This window comes from Ictidomys tridecemlineatus, chromosome 4, assembly GCF_052094955.1.
Source record: "Ictidomys tridecemlineatus isolate mIctTri1 chromosome 4, mIctTri1.hap1, whole genome shotgun sequence".
NCBI classification, from domain to species: domain Eukaryota; kingdom Metazoa; phylum Chordata; class Mammalia; order Rodentia; family Sciuridae; genus Ictidomys; species Ictidomys tridecemlineatus.
The window spans coordinates 130,597,086-130,622,688 of NC_135480.1; the positions used below are offsets into that span (position 1 = coordinate 130,597,086).

At 34.1% G+C, this 25,603-nt stretch overlaps 1 long non-coding RNA gene across 3 annotated transcripts in view; it reads right to left on the bottom strand.

The window, feature by feature from the left end:
- Window positions 1–25,603, bottom strand: part of LOC144376874 (uncharacterized) — a 256,260-nt gene that overhangs the window by 34,603 nt on the left and 196,054 nt on the right. For all 3 annotated transcript variants that reach the window (XR_013437246.1, XR_013437245.1, XR_013437244.1), the window contains exon 2: window positions 5,223–5,390. This is a non-coding gene — a long non-coding RNA (uncharacterized LOC144376874). The remainder of the gene's footprint in view (window positions 1–5,222; window positions 5,391–25,603) is intronic.

Sequence of the window (25,603 nt, forward strand, 5' to 3'; positions counted from 1 at the left end):
TAAGTAAAATAATACAGATTCAGAAAGACAGGTATTACGTGTTTTCTTTTGTGTGTGTAAGCTAAAGAAAGGGAAAAAAGAGGAGTACTGGTGTCAAAAGTGTAAAAGGGAAACAGAGAAAATGATGTCAGGAGAGCAGGGAGGAAGGGAAAGGGGAGTGATGGGAAAGGAATTTGATCAAGCTATGTTGTTGGCATGTATGAATATATACACCATTCTGTATAATTAATATGCACAAACTAACAAAAGGTCAAGGAATTGTGTCTTCCTCCTTTTCAGTCTCCACCATTCATTATATTTTCTGTATGAACAAGAATTTGTTTTCTTGCAGAATCATTTGGGGTAAAATTGGGAGTTTATATCCCACTTCAATCTAATGTATGAAATATGATATGTCAAGAGCTTTGTAATGTTGTGAACAACCAATAAAAAAAATGAAAAATTAAAAAAAAGAATTTGTTTTCTTTAAACAAAAGAAAAGTGATTTTAAAGAAAAAGTAAATTATTTAGACATTCAGATAAGTAAAACATTACAAATCTTGTTTTCAATTTCTATCATCTAGTTTCTAAAACAGTTGTATCTGTAAAGAGTAAGATTGTGCTTTGACCATATCTCATCTTCATTTCAGTTTTCATCCTCACACACAAGACACCAGCAAGGCAGAGCTCAGAGGCTCAATGCATGATGAAGCTGCAGCCTATTTCCCACAATAGAACTTAAAAATATATGTTAGCTTTTGTAATTAATAGATTGAAAAAAAACGTATTATATGTTTTGCTTGGAATGCAGTATAATTATTCTAATATCTAAGTATTGGGTTGTTCTAGAGACTTTTAAAATTTATTTTCAATGACAATAAAACTGGTACATATTATTGTCTACATTAATGTTTGATTTACCAACACATTTTAAATGACTAAATCAAGCTAATTGTTTTAGAGATTTCTAATCTTAGCAATTCCTCAAATGATGATGGTTATAACTTAAAAGTTCAAAGCAGGGATGGGGTTGTGGCTCAGTAGAACAGCGCTTGCCTTGCACGTGTGAGGCACTGGGTTTGATCCACAGCACCACATAAAAATAAATAAACAAAATAAAGGTATTTTAAAAATTCCCTTAAAAATAGTTCAAAGGAATCTAGTGAAAAGGTCTAAACATGTGCTACTCATATCCAAGCAAACTATTTGCCTATGAAATTTGGGGAATTTTACAAATATAAAAATAATGTATTTGGATTGCTACTATATATACACACCATAGAATAAGCATTTACTTTTAGTTGGATGTAAACATATATATTTTAATTTCCCCATAATCACCATTGGAAATTTATATAATGATATTTTATCAAAAATTTTTCTTTTTTAAAGTGAATTTAACACATTTGAGGAAAGAAGCACCTGAGTTTTCAGTCTGGCTTTGTCATTAACTAGCTGTGTGATTAGCTTGTTGATTTCAGGTGAACTTACCTCTATGCCTCAATTTTCTTTCTGACCTATAGTGGAAGAGATGACCTTAAGATTTAAGCCTCCTTACAGTTTCTTCTCACTCTAATTTGGGTTTTGCCACTCTAAGACCTGTGTGGGTATAGTTGGGGCTTGAATAGAGGTCCAAATTTTATATTGAAATAGAATGTGTTTAATTTGCCAATGAAGAAGGATTAGGAGATTTTCCCTTAGTGTCCTTGAAGAGTTTTTCTCACAGACATCATCAGTAAGTTTTAAAGAAATGCCAGTAGAAAGATTGATTGTAGCCAAAAGCCTTTCTTTCTTAACATTGGTAAGGGCTTACTGCCTCCTGAGAATAGCAGCCTGGATGTATGGTGGCATCCAGCAGAGGATAGTAAAGGACAGGGTGGCAAAACTCTGCAATTTCATATTGGCATAACTCTTGGACTTTACAAACTGTGCCTCCCTATTAGATTCTGTTTTATCCCAGTAACTGTATGGCTGAGATAGGGAAAGGACACATTTAAGAACATGGCCTTGATAGGTGGTCCCATGTTCAAATTCCAGTGCTCTCCCTCTTGGTTGAGTTGACTTTGTACAGTCCATTTCTTTAATGAATATATGTGGGATCCTCCCTGAGAATACATAGGGCAGGTAATAAATAAATAATTATAGGCTGTAATGAGTGTGCTCAGGAAAATAAAATAGGATAATAAAATGGAAAGTAGTAAAGCCAGGCTGATGGGATTGGGTTTTAGAAAAATAACTATTCTAAAGAGATGACATTTGAATTAAGACTTGGATGAGAAGAAGCAGCCAGACATGTAAAGATCTGCTGGAAGAGTGCTCCCTGCAGAAGGAACAGCATATGGAAATGCCCTGTGGGAAAAGGATTTCTAGGTCTAGTAAAATTAATTCAGTCAATGTCCCTGAATGCCGTAAAAAAACGTGGAAGATGTATGATGGAGTCAAGGAGGTAATTAGGGGCCAGATTGTGAGGGGTTTATAGGACATGGGGTTTTTAGACTAGATTATTTTTTCTAGATGCACTTAAATCAGTGAGTACTCTTTTTTCACAAAGGACTTGATATTATATGTTTGATTACCTTAAAATATAGCCCTTAATAGTCCAACAAGAATGTACCAAAGAACAATGAGAATAGAAGCAAGGATTAGTTCTCTATCCTTGACTTTCTTATTTGTAAAATGGGAATCATAATAGATACATTACCTAAATGAGAAAAGGTAAATGAGCAAATACACAGTTCTGGTAAGTAGTGAGCATTCAGTGTTAGGAGTTGTCATGGTCCCCATTTACGCACAGTAAACTGGGTACATGAGAGAGTAGCATGGTCAAATTAGACAGCTCAGATCTACAGCTGGCCATAGCTTGATTCTAAGTTGTAGAAATCCAAAAGTATTGTAAGTCTTCATTCATATAATCAGAAAAAGATAGCTTGAGTTTGCAGCTCAATTCAACAAATGCTTCTGAGCCATATAATGAATGTGCCAGGTATGGTGCTATGACATTAACTTATCAAGGCCTCCTTTAAGAAGCTCAAAGTCTAGGAGAAGTGCTATATATGAATACAAATAATTTTGAATGAAAACTAAATGCACAGAAATAGACATATGCCACCCACAGAGATTTCAAATAGGAAAGGAAATCTGAGCTGGGATGAAATAAATGTTCATCAGACAGATAGAAGGCAGCAATAACAGCACAGGAGAAGTCATAGGATGAGAAATAGCCTGTCATATGTGACCAACTCTGGGTGTTTTGAAAATATTGATGAAAACAGTATGTATGGAAGAAAGAAGAGGTGAGGGTTGAATTGGGTCAGTGGTAAATAATACCATTACCAATACGAATGGTAACAGGGTTAAATGTAGAAACTACCACTCCTTTTGGTTGAAAGTGAGTAGGATATCTGGACTGCCAAGGAAGGATGGGGCAATAGTGATATTAATTAAACAGGAATACACAGAAGTTAAACATACTTAGACTGCCTCATTTGAGCCTGTTAACACCTCCATGATTATCAGAACACAAGGTGCACATGTGTTGGAACTAATGCGTAGCTGGGTCAAGGGCCTTGCCCAAGGTCACTCAGATGGCAAATACAAGAACCAGGAGGACAGCCTGGTTGCTGTCCTAGATTGGTTACCCCAAGGCCAAACTCCATCTGTCAACTACATTATTTATCTGTGTAACAGTGAAGGCAGTTGAGCAAGAACTAGAGGTGGAGCATAGCAGAAGAGTTGGATGACACAGGCATGGAGGGCATGGAAGGACAATTAAAGAGAAGGCAGAGCAGAGCAATTAGCATCTGTCTGGATGGTGCCTGATATAGCTTAATACTGGCGAACTTAGAAGAGAATAACACTGTGGAGGACAAGTTGTAACCCATAGACTTAAGAGTAAGAAAAGGAGAGAGGACTGGTGGAAAATAAATAAGAAAAAAAAAAGAAGAGGGAGAGGCATAGGAGAGGCAAGGAGATAAAGGCAGGAGGAAAACAGCAATAAGGTGTGGACTTCTGTAGGTGAAACTAAAGCTAGTGTAAGCAGACAAGTGTACCAGAGGAAAGTGGCCCTGTGGTGGAAAAACAGAAATGTAAAATTGAATAGATGTATTCAAAGGGTTTATGATAATTTAAGGCAGTCACAAAAGTGGAACTGATATTGTTTGTGGTACAAGAAATTGGAGGAAATTTTCCTCTCCATTGTTTAAATAACACTGTCTTTTTTTTTTTTGTTTGACATGAAAACATGACCATGTTTTCTGAGCCCTAACTAAAGACATGTAACATCCTAAAGGAATTTTCTGCCACTTCCAAGTGGAAAAGATAATCTAAAAATGTAGTATATTGATCTTTCTAAGATATTTCCATGACAATATGACTATAGCAATAGAGAATATTTGAAACTGGGATATCTGAGATATTCCACAATATGTAATAATAACAATTAGTCTTTTGGAGTTCCAAGCATTGTTCTAAAAGCTCAAGTCATTTAATCCTCTCTGCAACTGTATGAAGTAAATTCCTGTATTAACCGCACTTCACAGATAAGGAATCTGTGGCCCAGTGATGTTGAGTCATTTTGCAAGGTCGTTCGAGAACAAATGGCAGAGTTGCCTTGAGTTCTGTTGTTTTCAACTACTATATGAAATCCCCAGAGGGTTTGGTTACATTTCTTTTAGTTCTTTTTGATGTTAGGGTTATCTCAAAGGACTTTGGAACAGAAAGGTTATGAGTTTTACAGATTCCATCAATTCATTTTTACTATTTAAAATATTTCTGTATTAGGAACCAGATAATTTAAGCAATGAGTTTTGAGATCTTCATAGGAAACTGACAAGAATGGTTCTCACTCCCTCTATCAAAATGAGAAATATCTTGCCAAACAAAGGTGAAAACTCCCAAGCCAAACACTAAAGTAGGTAGTATTTCTTTCTATGTTGCTTTATGAAATATTGGCAGTCAGACATATTTCTCAACCCTAGGAGACATAAATCTTTCTGAGGGAAACTAAATTTCTTTGGTTTGGCTGCCAAACTATGACTTCAGCCTTGAATCTCATCTCAGAAAACTGTAAACACCCTTTTCCTCCCTTGTGTTTAATTTTAAGCATATCTTCCCTTCCTGAAGACCATCATTCTTCCTTTTGAGGGGCTGCCTCTTGCCCTATCTTATCCTGTATGCCAACCTGTGTGTGATGACCTGCTCAGAGGTGGGCTGCCTGGACCAGTTTGAGCCTTCTGCATTCTCACCTTGTGCTCACATCCCATGTCCTTCTTTCCTCTACATTTTTTTTTTTACAAATAGTTCTTGGCTTGCAATTCACATTCCATTGAGGGTTGATGATTTGGCTCTGGGATTTTTCCATGGACCTTCTGCTGTCTCCCTTATCACAGTGACCTTGGCTTGGATCTTTGTGCCTACAAGATAAAAGAAGTCAAAAGTTTCATTTAAAAATGGCCTTAGCTCACTTTTCTAGTAACTGAAGACTAAACCACAAAGTGAACCCATGAGCAATTAGGTCAATATAAATATGCAAATATATCCAAATCCATTTGTACTTCAGGTTGAAGGGAATGAAAGTGCCTGAGAATGGGGAAGAGATGGTATTGAGTCTCCAGAAATGCAGATCTGCACCATATCTCCTGAACTTTTACACAAAAGAGATGATGGAGTGTAGAGCAATGAGCAATGGACTGGGAGACCACAGATCAGGTACTAGTTCAAGTTCTGACCCAAGAACCACCTGTGAGGCAGTAGAAAGAAATCATATCATCATCAACTTAAGGTATCTATATTTTTATACTTAAAATTCTGGACTAGGTAAATTCTAAATCTGGATACTTTTGGAACCTTGGAATCACTTGGATGGCTTTGGAGTTTCAAAAGAAAAATAGAAATTAGAACTTCAGTGAAGCGCACTTATTAGAATTCTCAGGAGAATTCTCAGGAGTAGAACTACAAATATGATTTGATATTCTCTAGAGCCTAGTTTTGTACTAGCAGACCCTTTGACTTGTTAAAGTACCCACAGCCTAGACTAACATTTGGAGATATTTTGACTTGTTAAAGTACTATGTCCTTCAAGCTCCATCAGTATTTCCCAGGCACGAGAACCTGTAGAATAGGAACAACTACAGCTATACATTGGGATAATGCTTTATAAGTGGCTAGTGTTAAACTGGGCAGCAGAGAAAGATGGAAGAGCTGGACTTGTTGCTTTGGACTAATTTATGAGCTGCATAGATGTTCAGGGGTTCTAGTACAATAAATAACTAGAACAATCCTATATGATTTTTCTGTCCTAATGTACTGAAATTACAATCACTTTCAGAGCTCCTCCTAAAAGTAGGCACATTATATAACTGTGATCTGACTTGTACTCTTATACCTGAAGGTACTTTTCACATCCCTGCCACAAAGATCATGTTGTTGGCTCTAGAAAGCTTACTGGTATGTGAAAGTACCCAGGGAGGAATCACCCAAAGTTGGTTTATAAGAACAAAGTGGGAACAAGCCTTTCAGGACTTGGGTATTTCTAGGTCTTAATTCATCCTTGTGTCAAATATCCTTTATTTGACAAAAATATTACAATTATATTTGGGGTTAATATCTCTTTGATTCTTGTGTAATTGCCCCAATTTTATTACTGGTCCCCTTTCTTCATTCATTCCTGTGTCTATTCTCTTTGCCAGTTAATTCTGCCATCATTCTCACAAAAAGCTGAGTGCTCTTGCTCACCATTGGAGCTTGGTCTCATGAATTGCTTTGCCAATGGAGTATTAGTAGATGCCATGCAAATGAAAGCTTCAAATCTGCCCCCATGTATTTTTTTCTTCTCCAATGCCATCCATTTACCTGCAAATGCCATGATTTTATTCTCTTTTATTGATGAGTAAAATTCCATTGTGTATATATGCCACCTTTTTTATCCATTCATCCACTGAAGGGCATCTTGGTTGGCTCCACAGTTTAGCTATTGTGAATTGTGCTGCTAACAATACCTTTATTTTATCTACTTATTTTTATGAGGTGCTGAGGATTGATCCCAGGACCTTGCACATGCTAGGTGAGCATCTACCACTGAGCCACAACCCCAGCCCCTAGCATTTTAACTTTGCAATTTAATCAGACGTGTCTAAGGAACACATTTATGAAGATTAATGCCATACATGTCAAATATAGTTAACTTATTAACTAGAGAATCTAGGTATTATACAAGTATATTAAACAGCATTTTGCTTTGGGAAGATTCTTTCTCATGGAGTTGCTGCCCTTCCACTTGGGACCCAAAATGAATGTATATGGAACATACCTTTCCCACATGACCCACATCTTTAAACATAGCCACACCACTGGGCCCAGTCTGTATCAGCTGATTCCAAGCCTATTTACAAATAGGAAACACATGTGTATAATTTTAAGGCACTGAATTTTGGTGTGGTTTGCTATACTGTAATAGCTGAATGATTCAGTATGTCAGTCAAGGTTTTCTGCCTTCCCCAAGCCAATGGGTGGCCTATGACCCAATCTAGGCCAATGAAATCTCTTTTCCAGAATCAAATGCGGGTGAAGAGTTACAGCTGCCCCATCCCCTTCAGTGAACAATTCCACAGCCAACTCTCCATCATAGTTTCTGATATATACATCACTTTCACTTCCCTGTCACCACCAAGCTTGTTGGGGGTTTTCATATCCTTCTCATGGGGGTTTCTTGTATCACTTCCATGTTATCCTATGTGTTTATATCCCAATTAATTCTTTTTTATTTAAGTTAGGGTCTTTTCTACTGCTTACCAACAAAAAATTCTTAAACTGCTACTAAGGGACTCAAAGGAAAAATGAAAATTTGCCAAAAGCAAACTTGACCTAATTCTCATCATGGGGAGAGAGTTGTTGCCTATATTTTTTCTAGTCCTTTTCTCATGTTAAACCTGCATTTTTCATAAAAGAGAAGAGAGAGTTCTCTCTTTGATTTTGTCTTCTAAATTGTTATTAATGAGTAAATCTACCTACATAAAAATATTCTGAATCTTTACATAGAATTTCAGAAAAAAATACTCAGTGTCCTGAATTTACAAATATTATTGGAAAAATGCCTTTTCCTTAATAACTCTATAGCTCAAGAGTTAGACAAAACAAATCATGGTGGCTGCCAGAGACAAGGACATTCTCAAATGTCACTGAAATTATGCTCTAAATATGCTAATATTATAACATAATCATTTATTTGATTTATATTTCCCCCTTCTTGAAACAGCCTAATGTTAAATAAGTAATGCAGGTTTCATTATGCTGAGTGAAATAAGCCAGTCACAGAAGGATGAGTACCACTCAGTTCTACATACGTGAGATATGTAAAATAATCAATATCATAAATACAAAGAGTAGAGTGGTGGTTGCCAGGAACTAAGGGAAAAAGGAAATGAGGAATTGCTGCTCAATGGGTATAAAGTTTCAGTTATGCAAGATGTATATATTCCAGAGACCTGCTGTGAAACACTATGCCTGTAGTTAACCACACAGATGGACTCCAACTTACAACAGTTTGACTTAAGTATTTTTCAACTTTAATATGGTACAAAAGCATTCAGTTGGAATTTTGAATTTGGATTTTTTCCCAGGTTGGTGATATGTGATAGAATATTCTCATGATGTTGGACAACAACAGCAAGCCATATGCAATTGGAAGGGGGAGCAGCTGATATTCTTCAGTGTACTATGCAAATAATATGTGATGGTCTATCAACTAGGTCTATCAAATGCATTTACAACTTGCCATGAGTTTAATTAGGATCTGACCCAATTTTAAATTGAGGAGCATCTGTGCTGGATTGTGCACTTAAGAATTTAAGAGACTAAATCTTACTCTATGTGTTGTTATCATAAATAAATAAATAAATAGATAGATAGATAGATAGATAACACCAATAAGGCTGACAGTAATTTGAATCTTTCTGTACATTTTAATTTTACTTATGAGTGGCTCATATACTAAGAGTGAACACTGATAATTCAGAGAAATTTCAAGGTGTCATCTTGAAATAAAACAACTTTTTATTTATTTAGAATGCCAAATATATGCCATTAAAAATGCTGGAATATAGACTCTGACAGATGTTGAACACTCTTTTTCATCAGAACTATGAATCTTTGTTTCCATGACTCTTGAAAAAAAGGTTGCTTGAGTTCTTTGAAATGAATAAACAAAAGAAAATAAATCCATCACAATTACAAAATGACTCAAAGGAAACAAGTTTCTAGAAGGGAAAAAATAAAAGCAGCAGCCAGACCTCAAGCCACTCCCATAAATTGTGGTACAGCTGTTACCACCTCCAGTGGGGATGTTTTGCCAAACCAAAGACCAAAATATTCCTGGAATGATGTGCTCACCTCCTCATCCAGACATTTCTGTAGATCCTATGCATTCCAAATGTGAGGAAAATTGGTTCCTCTTCCAGGACAAAGTTGGTGGAGAAAGGAACATTTTTAGGGCATGTGTATGATGGCAGTTGTAGTATTCCCTTCCAGAAGACTCTCCGGGATTGTGTTGACAGCTTATCTTCAGAACACGAGAGAGTGTCCAGGAAACACAAACACAGTGCACTAAGAAGTCATCACTCCACTGAGAAAGTGGAAAATGTGGTCAAGAAATGGAGGAATTTTATTCACACACCCTAAATGTTGCTTTTATTCCACAGGCTCCATAAAAATAGTTTAAATTACTTTCTCAAATAATCACTAGAACACTTTTTTTTGCTTTTTGTAAACAAACTGTTCATTTATGCTCTGAGTTCTACAATTTGAATCAGAATTCTTTGATGAATATTCTTATCATCTTGTGATGCCTTCTCTGAGAGAACTTTTAAAGTCAGTTACAAACAACTATAAAGGCCTGGATAGATTCTGTATTAATTTTTCAACAATGTAAATTCAGTTTAAGTTACCTCATTAAACAAATATTTATTAAGCCTAACATCTATTGTGTGCCAGGAAATGTTCTAGACAATGGGCACTCACAGATGAATAAAGTATTATAGACGCTTCAAGAATCATATTGCCTAGTGAATAAGAATTCCAGAGTTTAAACTTAACAAATGAATTTTTTTCATTCTACAATGGACATAAAGAGAAGACTCTCAAATCATATGCCCAACTGCTTTCCTGGAAATATGTACAATATTGTCTTGAGATTCATACTGATTTGGGTTTGCATCTGAATCTACCACTTACAAACTGAGTGACTTGGCATGTTCTATCATTTCTTTTTTTTTTTTTTTTGATTTTTTGGTGGGGAGGTGTAGGAGCGATTAAACCAAGAGGTGCTTTCCCACTGAATTATATTCCCAGCCCTTTCTATTTATTTATTTATTTATTTATTTACTTACTTACTTACTTATTTAGTTGGGGATTAAACTCAGCACTCTACCAATTGAGCTATATTCCCCAGACCCATGTTACATTATTTTTGTGCACTTCTCTGTACTTATAAATGGTGGCAAAATTGTATCTGCTCCACAGATTGTTGTGAGAAGTAATTGATGTCATACATAGAGCATCATACGTGTAGCACAAAGTAAACTTCAAACATGCATTAGCTGTGTTATACCGCATCCATGCATGGTGATTAATTTCCTGTCACTACCTTAAGGATCTTGTAATGGAATGTGAGAGACATCCCTCTCTGTAGGTAGCGCCACTTACAGATTCAATGGTTTTCTCCTTTAAGGAATGCATCCAGTGTTCCTCCCCGATCCATCATGATTTTCAATCTAGATTGGAGGTACTCATTTTCTTTCTTGTGGAAACTTATGAAAAACAGTATAAGACATATGATTGAAATGACCCTATAATCAGTTGAGATTAGACAGAGGAGGCCTTTATAAAATAATAGGTCCTGAATTTTCTCTTTAGTTAAAAGAATTTATCCATATATTTGTTTAATAGTGTAGCTTCTCATGCATACTATACATGTTTAATACATACAACTCAATAAACTTTACTTATGTGCATACCTTTTAGCCACTACCCAGATCAAATTTACCAATACACAAAAACCTCTCCCATGGACCCATACACTCTTTATTTTTAAATGTAACCAGTCTTTTGACTTCTGTCACTATATTCATTAGTTTTACCTATTTTAGGACTTCACAGAAGTAGAATTGAATATAACAAACACTTGCCTTCTCTGTGATTTAACATTGAATGAGATAGGATAGTTAATGGGTTAAAGTTAACATTTTATTTTTCAAATGTAAAGACTGCTCCATGAAAATAATTTATAGAAACATTTCCAACATTCCATCTAAACCTTTGTCCCAGAGTGGCAGGAAAATGGCAGTGGGGGCAGACCTAAATGGAGGTTACAGAGAAGTTCAAACTATAGGGCTAAAAGGGCACAGCCAATTACAAAGTCACAGGCTGAGCCAATAGCTTTGATACTTTCCCAATATCTGTTTAACATATATTTTAACCAATAGTTTGGTTCTTTTTCAATACCCATTTAAAATAGATTTTTGACTAATAGCTTTGGTACTTTTCCAATACCTGGTAACTATATTAACCCCTATACTATCACACCTAGATGGTAACTTGAATCAGTTCTCCTCTAACCTTGGAAGAATTCCATCACTTTTCTTCTCACCTAAATAAATCCTACTCCTTTCATTCTTGCCTTCCATTATTGTCTGTGGATTTCATTCTTCAGATTTGCAAGCCAAGAACTCAGAAAGAAATTGACAATGAGCTGCTAGCGCCACCATTAAGAGATGCAACAGGCCATGTAATAGTAGTGGAGAAGACTCCAGCTTTGCTGGCTGCGATCCTCAGAGTGCACACCACTAGGCATCCCCTGCTGTGATTAGCTGCTAACCTAAACAGGGCTTTTTCAGCTGTAGAGACCAACAGCTTACACAGACCTCACAGCAGCAGCAGAAATCAAGAATCAAGTTCCATGTCAAACTCTAGTTAAACATCATGTCTGTGATGTTAATCCCTGTTGCACGTAGTAGTAATTTTTTTGTTTTTCATTATTACTAGTATTCCATTGTACAAATCTAGCACATTGCATCCATTTTATTATTTTGAATTTTTGGATTGTTTCTCACGTTTTACTGTTGGATAATGTAACTAGGAACATTGTTGCATATGTCTTCTGCTGTATATATGTGTGCTTTTCCATTGTTACATAGGAGAAATTGCCAGGCCAGAGGGTCATATGTGTACAACCACTTCTAAATAGATTTCCTAAGTGATTAAGGTCACTTAAACTCATAAGCACTTTCTGTTGTCCTGCATTTTCATATATATTTGGTTTTGCCTTTGTTGTGGTTGTTGAATTGTAGTCACTAAATTAGGCATTTAGTGATATCTCATTGTAGTTTTGATTTGCATTGTCCAGGTCACTAGTGATGCTGAGCATACTTTCATGCACTTATCACCATTTGGTGAATAGACTCTTGTCTTTTTTAAATTAAGTTTTTTGTTTTTCTTTCATTAATTTGAAGGACACCCTATTGTAGGCTATATGATTGTCAACATATTCTATAACTTGTGCTTTCACTGCTGGCAATACCTATAATAGAAGTTATTATATGAAATGAAGAATTTATCAATCTTGTCTATTTTAGTTAGTGTTTTCTGTATCTCATATTTTTTGGCATTTCCCAAATTCATAAAGATATTCGCATATTATCTTTTGAGTCTTTATTATTTTATGCTTTAAATTTTTGTCTGATCCACTGGGAAACATTTTTGTGCACAGCATAAATTGTGAGGTAAAAGTTCTTTCAAAAAATCTATGTGGATATTCAATTGATCCAGCACTATTTACTAAAAAAGAAGATTCTCTCTTTTGCATGGTTTGCATTACAATGATGAGTCAGGTGACTGGACATGTGGTTTTTCTCTCTGATTTCTCTCATATGTTCTACTGATTAATGTTGTATCATAACACCAATATATAACATTTTAATTATTTAAATTTATAATAAGCCTTGACATTTAGGAACATAACTACTCCCATTTTGTTCTCATTCTTCAAAAATTGTTTGAAAATCATTATCAATTTCAACAACTTCTTTTATTGATATTGTTTTTATACCAATAATAATTTATTGAGTCTGTAGAATTAATATTCTTCCATTTTGAGTCTTCTAACTTGTGAATGTGGTATAGGTAATATATGAGTCCTATTTCTCATTGGGAAGTTTTCTAACTTTTAAACCTCTTATATAGCTTTCCTTATAGATTTTTTCTAAATAATTTATATTAATAACTTTTTGTTATTAGAATATTGAAAATTTTTTCCTTTTTAAATTTTTTATTTGTTCTTTTTAGTTATACACATTAGTAGAATGTATTTTGATGTATTATACATATGTGAATTATAACTTTCCATTCTTGTGGTTGTACATGAGGTGGAGTTACATTGGTCATGTATTCATATATAAACATAAGAAAGTTATATCCAATTCATTTTATTGTCTTTCTTATTCCCATCCCTGCTCCTTTAATTCCCCTTTGTCTAATCTAATGAACTTCTATTCTTCAATTCCTATCTGAACTTCATGTGTATTAGTGTCCACATATCACAGAGAACATTCAGCCCTTGATATTTTGGGATTTGCTTACTTAGCGTAGCATGATATTCTCCAGTTCCATCCATTTACTGGCAAATGCCATAATTTTATTCTTCTTTATGGCTGAGTAATATTCCATTCTGTATATGTACCACATTTTCTTTATCCATTCATTTGTTGAATGATAACTAGTTTGATTTCATATGTTTAGCTATTGTGAATTGAGCTGCTATGAACATTGATGTGGCTACATCACTATAGTATGCTGATTTTAAGTCCTTTGGATATATGCTGATGAGTGGGATAACTGGGTCAAAAATTTTCTGAGGAATCTCCATACTGCTTTCCAGAGTGGTTGTACCAATTTGTAGTCCTACTAGCAATGTATGAGTGTACCATTTCCCCCACATTCTCCTCAACATTTATGGTTACTTGTATTCTTTATAATTGCCATTCTGACTGGAGTGAGATGCAATCTCTGTGTGTTTGAATTTGCATTTCTCTAATTGTTAGAGATGTTGAATACTTTTTCATGTATTTATTTATCAATGATATTTCTTCTTCTGTTCAGTTCCTTTGCCCATTTATTGATTGGATTATGTGTTTTTTTTGGTGTTAAGTTTTTTTATTTCTTTATATATCCTGGAGACTAATGCTGTATCTGAGGTGCAGGTAGCAAATGTTTTCTCTCTTTCTGTAGGCTCTCTCTTCAGGTTTTTTATTGTTTCTGATGCTGTGAAGAAGTTCTTAGTTTGATACAATCCCATTTATTGATTCTTGATTTTACTTCTCTTGCTTTAGGAGTCTTCTTGAGGAAGCTGATTCCTAAGCCAACATGATGGAGATTTGGGCCTACTTTTTCTTCTAGTAGGAACAGGGGTTTTGGTCCAATTCCTAGGTCCTTGATCCACTTTAAATTGAGTTTTGTGCAGGGTGAGAGGTAAAAAATCCATTTTGCTATATATGGATTCCCAGTTTTCCCAGCATTATTTGTTGAAAAGGCTATATTTTCTCCAATATATAGTATATTGAAATTTAATTGATTTTTGTATATTGATCCTGTGCGCAATTACCTTATTAAAAGTATTGTATAATTTACAGCTAGATTCTTTTACTAATTTTATGTATGTACAACCATTTTGTCTACAAGTAATACAATTGTATTACTTTCTACATATTTGCTATTTAAGTATTTTTTTCTTATTCTTATACTGGATAAAACCTTCATTATAATATCAAATATAAGAGATATCCTTTACAACAGAAAAATTCTCATAATGTCCTCTGGTTCTAAGGTTATATTATCCTTTTAAAATAAATGACTCCAGTTCTTAAAAGAAACTTACAAGTCAAAATGCATACATCTTAAATCAAAGATGTAAGCAATATATAAAGAAACTATAAAACAAATAAATATCATTTGAAGTCAAAGAAGTAAAAAAAAGTATTTAAGAGGTATAATCAATTTAATTGAAAACAAAATTCAGTAAAGAAATTAAAGTCTAGGGCTGGGCTTATGGCTCAGTGGTACAGTGCTTGCCTAGCATGTGTGAGGCACTGGGTTCTATTTATTTTACAAATAAATAAAGTTTCATCAACAACAACATTTTTTTAAAAATAAAGTCTAAAGTTTATCCTCAAAAATCTATAAAATTTATAAACCTGTAGAAAGAATGATAGAAAAAAATGGAAATAATTAATGTATTATCAATAGCAGTCCAATAAAAGAAGATATTCTTGCAAAGTATATATTAAAAATGATGAATATATAGAGGCCCAGGATAGGTCCGGGTCCATTGTGCCATGAGCAGATATCTGCCAGAGCTCATGCTCAGCCCAGATCCACCTCCAAGGATCTGTGCAGGAGTCCAGGCACAGGGCAGACCTGGGTCCACCATCCCCCCACACCTGGGAGCCCAAGCCTAACCCACTTCCATCTTGGGTCACTGCAGCCATTGCCATATCCTTCCCCATGTAGTATCCTCTATCTTGTGATAACAGACAGGGTCTAGTAGCAGCTGCACCTAGGAGTAGGCATCCCAAAGACAGTGTAAGGCCCACTCTTTCAGCCCCATCTTTGAAAGACACTGCAACCATCTTGGGGCACCTCCACTGTTCTCTCAAGTTACTTCTACTATTGTCGCTGCCACCTTTAGCTGCAGTAACATCCATCATGGGACACTAGCAGAGTCTAGAAGCCCAACATCAAGGTGAGGTACAAATAATCTGCACAGATACTACAAGATTATAGAGTAGAAATTTTAATATCTCAGATCCACTTTGCAAGAAAGGAAATCACATAGACAACATGAAAAAACAAGGAAGGAAAGTGCCCCCAAACAAACTAGAATACTACAATAACAACCCATGGACAGCGCAGTTGATAAAATGTCAATGAAGCAGTTCAGAATGTTCATAATAGAAATGATCTGTGAATTACAGAAAGACCTAAATGAGAAAATATAGGCAACAATTGATCACTCCAACAAAGAGATAAGGGAGCAAATACACATAGCAAAAGATTACTTCAAGAAAGAGATAGAGTCTGAAAAAAAATCAGAAATCCTTGAAATGAAGAAAACAATAAGCCAAAAACCAAATAAAAAGGATCAATAGAAAATATCACCAACAGACCATATCACTTGGAAGACAGAATGTCAGATAATGAAGACAAAGTACAAAATCTGAAAAATAAAGTTGACCACACAGTGAAGATAGTAAGGAGTCATAACAGAACACCCAAGAATTACAGGATAGCATCAAAAGACCAAATCTAAGAATTATTGGGATATAAGAAGGCACAGAATTTCAAATCAAAGGAATGCATAATCTCTTCAAAGAGATAATATTAGAAAATTTCCCAAGCATGAAAAATGAATTGGAAAACCAAATACAAGAAGTTTACAGGACACCAAATATACAAAATTACAACAGAGCTACACCAAGGCATATTATGATGAAAATGCTCAACATACAGAATAAGGATAGAATCTTAAAGGCTGCAAAAGAGAGGAACCAGATCACATATAGGGAGAAACCAATTCATATCTTAGCAGATTTCAATCCAAACCCTCAAAGTCAGGAGATCCTAAAACAACATATACCAAGATCTAAAAGAAAATGGATGCCAATCACTAATCTTATATCCAGCAAAGTTAAGCTTTAGATTTGATGATGAAATAAAAACTTTCCATGACAAACAAAAGTTAAAAGAATTTACAACTAGAAAGCCTGCACTACAGAACATCCTCAACAAAATATTCCATGAAGAGAAAATAAAAAACAACAAGGAAAACCAGCAGAAGGAGGTATTACACTAAAATAAAAACTAATCAAAGGAGAAACCAAGTCTAGTTAAATACCAAAAATAAACAAAAATGGCTGGGAATACAAATCATATCTCAGTAATAACCCTGAATGTTAATGGCCTAAACTCACCAATCAAAAGACAAAGACTGCAGATTGGATCAAAAAAAAACCAAAAACCAATAATATGCTGCCTCCCAGAAACTCATCTCATAGGAAGACATCCACGACTGAAGGTGAAGGTAGGGAAAATCATACCACTCACATGGACCACAGAAGCAAGCAGGGGTTTCCATCCTCATATCAAATAAAGTAGACTTCAAGCTAAATTTAATCAAAAGGGATAAGAACAACACTACATACTGCTCATGGGAACCATACACCAACAAGATATAACAATTATAAATATATATGCCAGAAACAATGGAGCATCTATGTTCATCAAACTCTTACCAAGTTCAAGAATCAAATAGTCTACAACACAATAATTCTGGGTGACATTAACACACCTCTTTCACCACTGGATAGATCTTTGAAACAAAAGCTAAACAAAGAAATCATAGAACTCAATAACACAATCAACAACTTAGACATAACTGACATAAATAAAATATTTCATCCTTCAAGGAGTAAATGCAGTTTCTTCTCAGCAGCTCATGGGTCCTTCTCTAAAACAGACCATATATTATGCCACAAAGCAACTCTTAGAAAATATAAAAAGTAGAGATACTACCCTTGGATCATAATAAAATTAAATTAGAAATTAATAATAAAATAAAAAATAAAAACTACTCCAACACCTAGAGACTAAACAATATGCTACTGAACAATGGATTGAAAAAGACATCAAGGAAGAGTTAAAAAAATTCTTAGAGGTAAATGAGACCACTGATACAAAATATTGAAATCTCTGGAAAACTATGAAAGCAGTACTAAATGGAAAGTTCATTGCATGTAGTTCATTCCTTAAAAGAAGAAAGAGTCAACAAACAAATGACCTAATATTACATCTCAAAGCCCTAGAAAAAGGAGACCAAATCATCATCAAAAGTAGTAGAAGACAGGAAACAATGAAAATCAGAGCTGAAATCAATGAAATTAAAACAAAAAAAACAATTGAAAAATTTGACAAAACAGAAAGTTGATTCTTTGAAAAATAAATAAAATTGACACACTCTTATCCATGCTGATGAAAAGAAGGAGGGAGAAAACTCAAAATACTAAAATATGTGATGAAAAAGGAAATAACAGACACTACAGAAATACAGAAGATAATTACAAATTGTTTTTGAAAACTTGTACTCACTAATATAGAAAATATCAAAGGCATTGACAAATTTCTGGAGTTTTATGATTCACTCAAATCAAATCAGGACGATATACACAATTTTAAAAGATCAATTTGAAACAATTATATAGAAGATGCCATCAGAAGCCTTCCAACCAAGAAAAGTCCAAGACCAGATAGATACACAGCTGAGTTTTACAAGACCTTTTACGATGAACTAAAATCAATACTTCAAATTATTTCATGAAATAGAAAAAGAGGGAAGACTTCCAAACAGATTCTATGAGGCCAGTATCACCCTGATTCCAATACCAGGCACATCAAAGAAAGAAAGCTTCAGAAAAATATCTCTAATGGGCATATATGCAAAAATTCTCAATAAAATTCTGGAAAATTGAATACAAAAATATATCAACAAGATAGTGCACCACGATCCAGTGGGGTTCATCCCAAAGATGCAAGAATTTGGCTCAACATATGGAAATCAATAAGTGTAATTCATCCTATCAATAGATTAAAGATAAGAATCATATGAACACTTCAATAGCTGCAGAAAAAGCATTCGACAAAATTCAACACCCCCTTATGTTCAAAACACTAGAAAAAACTAGGGATAACAGGAACATATCTCAACATTGTAAAAGCTTTCTATGCTAAACCCCATGCAAACATCATTCTAAATGAAGAAAAATTGAAAGAATTCCCTCTAAAAACTGGAATAATACAAGGATGCCCTCTTTTACCACTTCTGTTTAACATAGTTCTTGAAAAACTGGCCAGAGCAATTAGACAGATGAAAGAAATTAAAGGGATAGAGATAGGAAAATAAGAACTCATATTAGCATTATTTGCCACTGATATGATTCTATACCTAGAAGACCCAAAAAATTCCACCAGAAAATTTCTAGAACTAGTAAGTGAATTCAGCAAAATAACAGGACATAAAATCAACACCCATAAGTCAAAGGCATTTCTGTATGTCAGTAACAAATCCTCTCATAGGGAAATGAGGAAAACAACCCCATTTACAATAGCCTAAAAAAATTGGGAAAGACCTCTACAATTAAAAACTACAGATGGAAAGAGCTACTTTATTCTTGGATAGTCAGAATTAATATTGTCAAAAACACCACATTACCAAAAGCACTATACAGATTTAACAAAATCCCAATCAAAGTCCCAATGACATTCCTCATTGAAATAGAAAAGGCAGTCATGAAATTTATCTGGAAAAATAAGAGACCCAGAGTAGCTAAAGCAATCCTCAGTAAGAAGAGTGAAGCAGGCATCACTATACCATACCTTAAACTATACTATGGAGCAATAGTAACAAAAACAACATGGTATTGACACCAAAACAGACTTATAGACCAATGGTACAGAATAGAGGACACAGAGAAAAACCCACATAACTCTAGTTATCTTATATTAGACAAAGGTGTCAAAAACGTACACTGGAGAAAAGATAGCCTCTCCAACAAATGGTGCTGGGAAAACTGGATATTCATACACAAAAAAATGAAATTAAATCCCCATCTCTCACCATGCACAAAACCTAACTCAAAGTGGATCAAGGACCTAGGAATTAAACCAGAGTCACTATGTTTATTAGAAGAAAAAAAGTAGGCACAAATCATCATGTTGGTTCTGACTTCCTTAATAAGACTCCTACAGTGCAAGAATTAAAATCAAGAATTAATAAATGGGATAGATTCAAACTAAAAAGCTTCTTCTCAGCAAAAGAGGTCAGGTGAATAGAGAGCCTATATTTAGGGAGCAAATTTTTACCACATGCACATCAGATAGAACACTAATCTCTAGAATATATAAAGAACTCAAAAACCTTAACACCAAAAATACAAATAACCCAATCAATAAATGGGCCAAGGCACTGAACAGACACTTCTCAGAAGAGGATATACAACCAATCTACAAATATATGAAAAAATGTTCAACATCTCTAGCAATTAGAGAAATGCAAATCAAAACTACTCTAAGATATCATCTCACTCCAGTCAGAATGACAGCTATTCTGAAGACAAACAACAATAAGTGTTGGAAAGGATGTGAGGGAAAAGCACACTCATACCTTGCTGGTGGGACTGCAAACTCATGCAGCCAATATGAAAACATTATAGAGAATCATTGGAAAACTGGGAATGGAACCACAATTTGACCCAGCCATCCCACTCCTCAGTCTATATATACCCAAAGGACTTAAAAACAGCATACTACAGGGACACAGCCACATCAATGTTTCTAGCAGCACAATTCACAATTGCTAAACTGTGGAACCAACTTGGATGCCCTTCAGTTGATGAATGAATAAGAAAAAAAATGTGGTATATATACACATTGGAATACTATTTAGCATTAAAAAAGACTAATTTTATGGCATTTGCTGGTAGATGGATGGAGTTGGAGACTATAATACTAAGTGAAGTTAGCCAATCCCCAAAAACCAAATGCTCAATGTTTTCTCTGATGTAAGGATATTGATTCATAATGGGGCTGGGGGAAGAGCATGAGAGGATTAGAGGAACTCTAGATAAGGCAAAGGGGAAGGAGGGGAAGTGAGGGGACATAAGGGTAGGAAAGATGGTAGAATGCAATAGACATCATTACCCTAAGTACATGTATGAAGACACGAATGGTGTGACTCTACTTTTTGTACAACCAGAGATATGAAAATTTGTGCTCTATATTTATAATATAAATTCTAATGCATTCTGCCCTCATATATAACAAATTAAAATTAAAAAATAATAATAATAAAAATAATGCATATAGTATTTTAAATGTTATGGCAATAATTTTAAAATTTGTAGGAAATTGAAAAATTCATTTTTAAAATTATTAAAATTAACCAAAGGAATAGAGAATTAATTTACCTTTTATATAATGAATTGCATATAATCATAAAACTTTCTCACAAAATTGTTTTATGCCTAGATAGACCCTCCAGGGGATTTTTCCAAACACTTGAGAACGAATTCACATCCCTAAAAACTCAGCCATCAATTGAATGTTGCCTTTGAAGGAAGGTGTCTTTTTTCCCTATAAAAAAATTTGGAATTTTCTCTTTGTTTTTGGCTTTCAGCAGTTTTATTGTGATGTGTAGGTGTGATGTTCTTTGATTTTGCCCTACTTTGATTCACAGATATTCTGGAATCAGTGGAACTTTCAATAATTTTAGGATAATTCTAGGTTCTGATCTCTTTAAAGACTCTTGTCTCCCTTTCTGCTTCAGTTCTCTTTCTGTATTGCAATTACAGGTAAGTTCAACCTTTCCACTGTGACCCTTTTATCTGTTGTGATTCTTGAAGACTCTCTCTCTCCCTCTCTTTTTCTCACTCTTTTTCCTTCAATCTAACATGTCTTTCCATTCTCTCATTTAATGATAATATTTATATTATTTATAATTTACTGTTAAAGTTATTAACTATAATATTTTTCTTTTTATACTTTCTTAATTCTATTATTTTTTTTCAGTGCTGAGGATTGAACCCAAGGTCCCATGTATGCTAAGCAGGCACTCTATCACAACTGCATCCCTAGCACTCCCACCTCCATTTTTCTTGAATGCATTACTAGCTGTTATTTTAAATTTTGTACTTGTTAGTTCTAACAGCTGGATAATTTATGAATCTTTTTCTATTTTATTTTGATTTTTGTAGATTTGGTTATTTTACTGGCATTCTTAGCAATATTTGAATGAATGCTAAATATACTTATGAAAAATTCTAGTAGTGCGGGGTAATGTTATTTCTTTCAGAGAGGATTTAGTTTTTATCTGTCTGGCATAGAGAATGCAGGTATATCCTCTTGATTCAGTAAAATCTAGTCTATTTCTGATTTGCTATTACTCCTATGGATTATTCTTTCAGGGTGTTCTATTTCAATCCTAAGGTGTTTATTGGGATCTTCAGTAAATCTTAAAGCTGTGATAATCTCTGCTTACCTTCTTAGTAGTTGTTGAATACTTATTTTCTCAGAGTTTCACCCTACTTAAATACTGATTGGTGGTCACAAAATGCATGGAGGGGAAGTGTTTTGTGGAATCTGGGTCTTAATTTTCCATGGTTCTATTTTCTATTTTCTCTAGAAAAAAAAAAACAGCTCCACTTGTTCTAGCTGTTTTAAGTTGTCTCTGATCCCTTTTAAAATAGTATATTGTTCACTTTGTTTTTGTTGATGTTTTTGCATTGTATCCAACTTCCAATTTCTTCTTATAGAACAGTTGGTCTGATACCATCTCTCCAACAAAACTGGAAGCAGAGAGGTCTTTAAAATATTTTCTACATTATTTTACTTAAACAGAATATGAGGAAATCAGAGCAGTTGTAATAAGATCTGTTCTCCTGGTAAAGAAATAGAAACTCAGAAGTATTAATGATTCCACAACATGTAGTATGATGCATTGCTAAGCTGTGTTAGCCCTGGAATTCTTTTCACAAGCTCTTAGTCATGGGCACTTTCTACTGTACTATAAAATTTATGTCATTGGTAGATTTTTAAATGGTTTTCTGGAGTAATTGTGATCATTATTTTTTTCTGAAAAATGATAACAGTCTAAATAGCAAATATAAAGTATGGTACAAAATATAATTATTCTTACTATTATTATTTCTTTCCAAGGACTGGGATAGTTTTGTGTAGTACCTCCAAAAAGAAATAAAATTACTCTCTTAACTCAAGCCATAAGCTATATATCCAGTTTTCTTTTCTTATTATTTATATTAAGTCTGTTCAACTATCCTTGTGCAATATTATACCTCATTGAGAATACTAGCATGTGTTTGGAGACTGTGAAAGGATTTGAGATATTTCTCTTGTACATTATACTAAAACTTATAGAGAAAATATTCCAAATACAATGTTTAGCTCTTTTGTGATGTCAATGAAGAGACTACAAAAAGCTGTTTCAAAGTTCCAAATTCAGAAATGCAGTAAATGGATTATTATTATTCTCTTTTAATGATATCGACATCTAGAAAATCTTTGTTCATGTTCTATTGATTATTTGAATGTAAGTTTCAAAGTTAAGAAATTAATTAATTTATCTGACAAAAAATAGTAAGTGTTGAGAACAGGTCAAAATAAGTATTGTAACATAGATTAGTTTGTGATAAATATCAATTATAATGTATATGAAAAGGACATTTTACATTTGAAATGATAGTTTCAAGCTATTAGAAAATATATTACTGGTCACATCACTTGAATGAACTGTTTCAAATTATTAAAGTTCTTTACTGCTATTATGGATATTATAAAGACATTTTAAAATTTCATTTATCATTTCAAGTATTCATGTAAGCAATCTACATCTTGAAATGAAAAATTAATACTACAGTGATGTCCTTCAATATTTTTTGAGCTTAGGCCAATTGAAAACTCTGACAGATGTGGAATAAGAAACTTCATACAAAACTGACAAGAGTGAAAGCTAGTTCATAATGGCTGTATCAGTTTGCATTTCCATCAACAGAACACAATGGTTCCCTTTTCTCCACAGTCTCACCAACACTTATCTTTTATCTTTAGGAAACTGTTCTTGCCATACATACCTGTGACAAAACAATATCCTATGACCAAACAATACCAAACTACTTCATTCCTGGGTGCATACCTAGAGAGATACATTCACATACATGGATCTCTGGAAACATGTAAAAGAAAGTTCATGGCAGCAATTTTTGCAATAGCTGAAAATAACTAACATCCATCAGGAGCTCAGAATGTTAGGATAAATAGAAAAGTTGTAGTTGTTGATATGATGAAATTTTGTGCAACAGAAAAATGAACTGCCAGGCATGGTGGTACACATCTATAATTCCAGAGGTTTGAAAGTAAGGACAGGAGGATCCCAAGTTCAAAGCCAGCCTCAGCAACTAAACAAGCCTTAAGCAACTTAGCAAAACCCTGTCTCTAGATAAAATATAAGAAACTACTGGAGATGTGTCTCAGTGGGTAAGTGCCTCTGGGTTCAATTACCAGTACCAAAAAAAAAAAAAATAGAAAAAACTAACAGGAGTTATGTGCAATAATATAATTAAATTTTACAAATATGCTATCTTTTAAAATATTTTTAATTATGAATAAAGCTTAAAAACAGTCAATATTTGCCATTGTATTTGGTACTACATATAAAGCAGTGAAAGTGCAAAGAGCATTAAGGAAGAAATATCAACACATATCAAAGATAGTGTCTTACTGTTAGAGTAACTTGATTGAGAAGAAATACCTGGGCAGGGTAATTCTGCGGTGTAGACAAGATTCTATTTCTTCATTCTGAAGATTCATTATATGGTACTTTTATGTGCTATGTACCTTTTTCTGTTTTGGATTTATATTTAATCATTTAAAAAGTCATGAAAATTGCCATTCAAGAGAGAGCATACTTCAATGTGGAAAAGAAGACTCTCATTTTCCAGAGTATGCTAAAAAGATACATGCCATCTAATTATATCCACAAATTTCTGTATTTCCTTCAACACCACAGAATCAAGATTAGGAGGCATATTGCTCATCAACAACCATTCTCTCTTCATAGTAAAGTGTGTACATTGGCAGTCTGTCATGAAGTCTTTGTTGTGTAGTAATGTTTCTCTTGGCTGTGCACAGTACTAGTGCCCTATTAGTAACAGTATCAGAACTCTTTCCAGTCTGCATCAGGCTTCAGAAAAACATCAGTGACAGACTGAAATAAATTTCCTCTAGCATGGATTCTGAATAATTAACAGGAAAAAAATATCATCAACATTTCTCCTTAATGTACAGTCCACATAGTATTCAGGATCTGATTCATACATCAGATACCAGTGATTTTATCAACTGAAAAGCAAAATAATTTCCTTAAGCACACACTACATTTCATTAGTGTTCCATGATGTGCAACTATTGTATCACAAGGAAGTTTTACCAAAACTTAACTATGCTTTCACTTTGAGCTTATTATTTGTTAACTTTGAAAGCTAGTTTTACCAATTACCTAGAAAAAAAACCGACATACCTATATTTGTTTTTGATACAAGGAATATAACTTCTGAAACATACCTCTGTAGTTTTGATATCCCCATTTTCCTCAATAGTAAAATTCAGCAATTTAAAACTGCAAAATGTTTCCATAGGAAAAACTTCATCTTTTAAACCTGAGAAGTGCATAGTACTTGCATGCAAAGCTTTGGTAGCTTGTTGCCACAATATAACGAAGGTTTATAAAAGACAATTTACTATATACTAGCGTCAAAATGATTCCTAGCCTTATGAAATAAAAATTTCCTTTGTTTGTTTTTGGATTTTCTATTTTTACTGTATATCTGGCTGCTTCTGTCTCAGCACCTATATAATTACATCCTGTATTCACTTAAAACTTGGTCACTAAAGATGATTATGGTGGTGATGTATTTCTGTCAATACTTTTATGTTTTCATAAACTACTTTTCTGTGATAG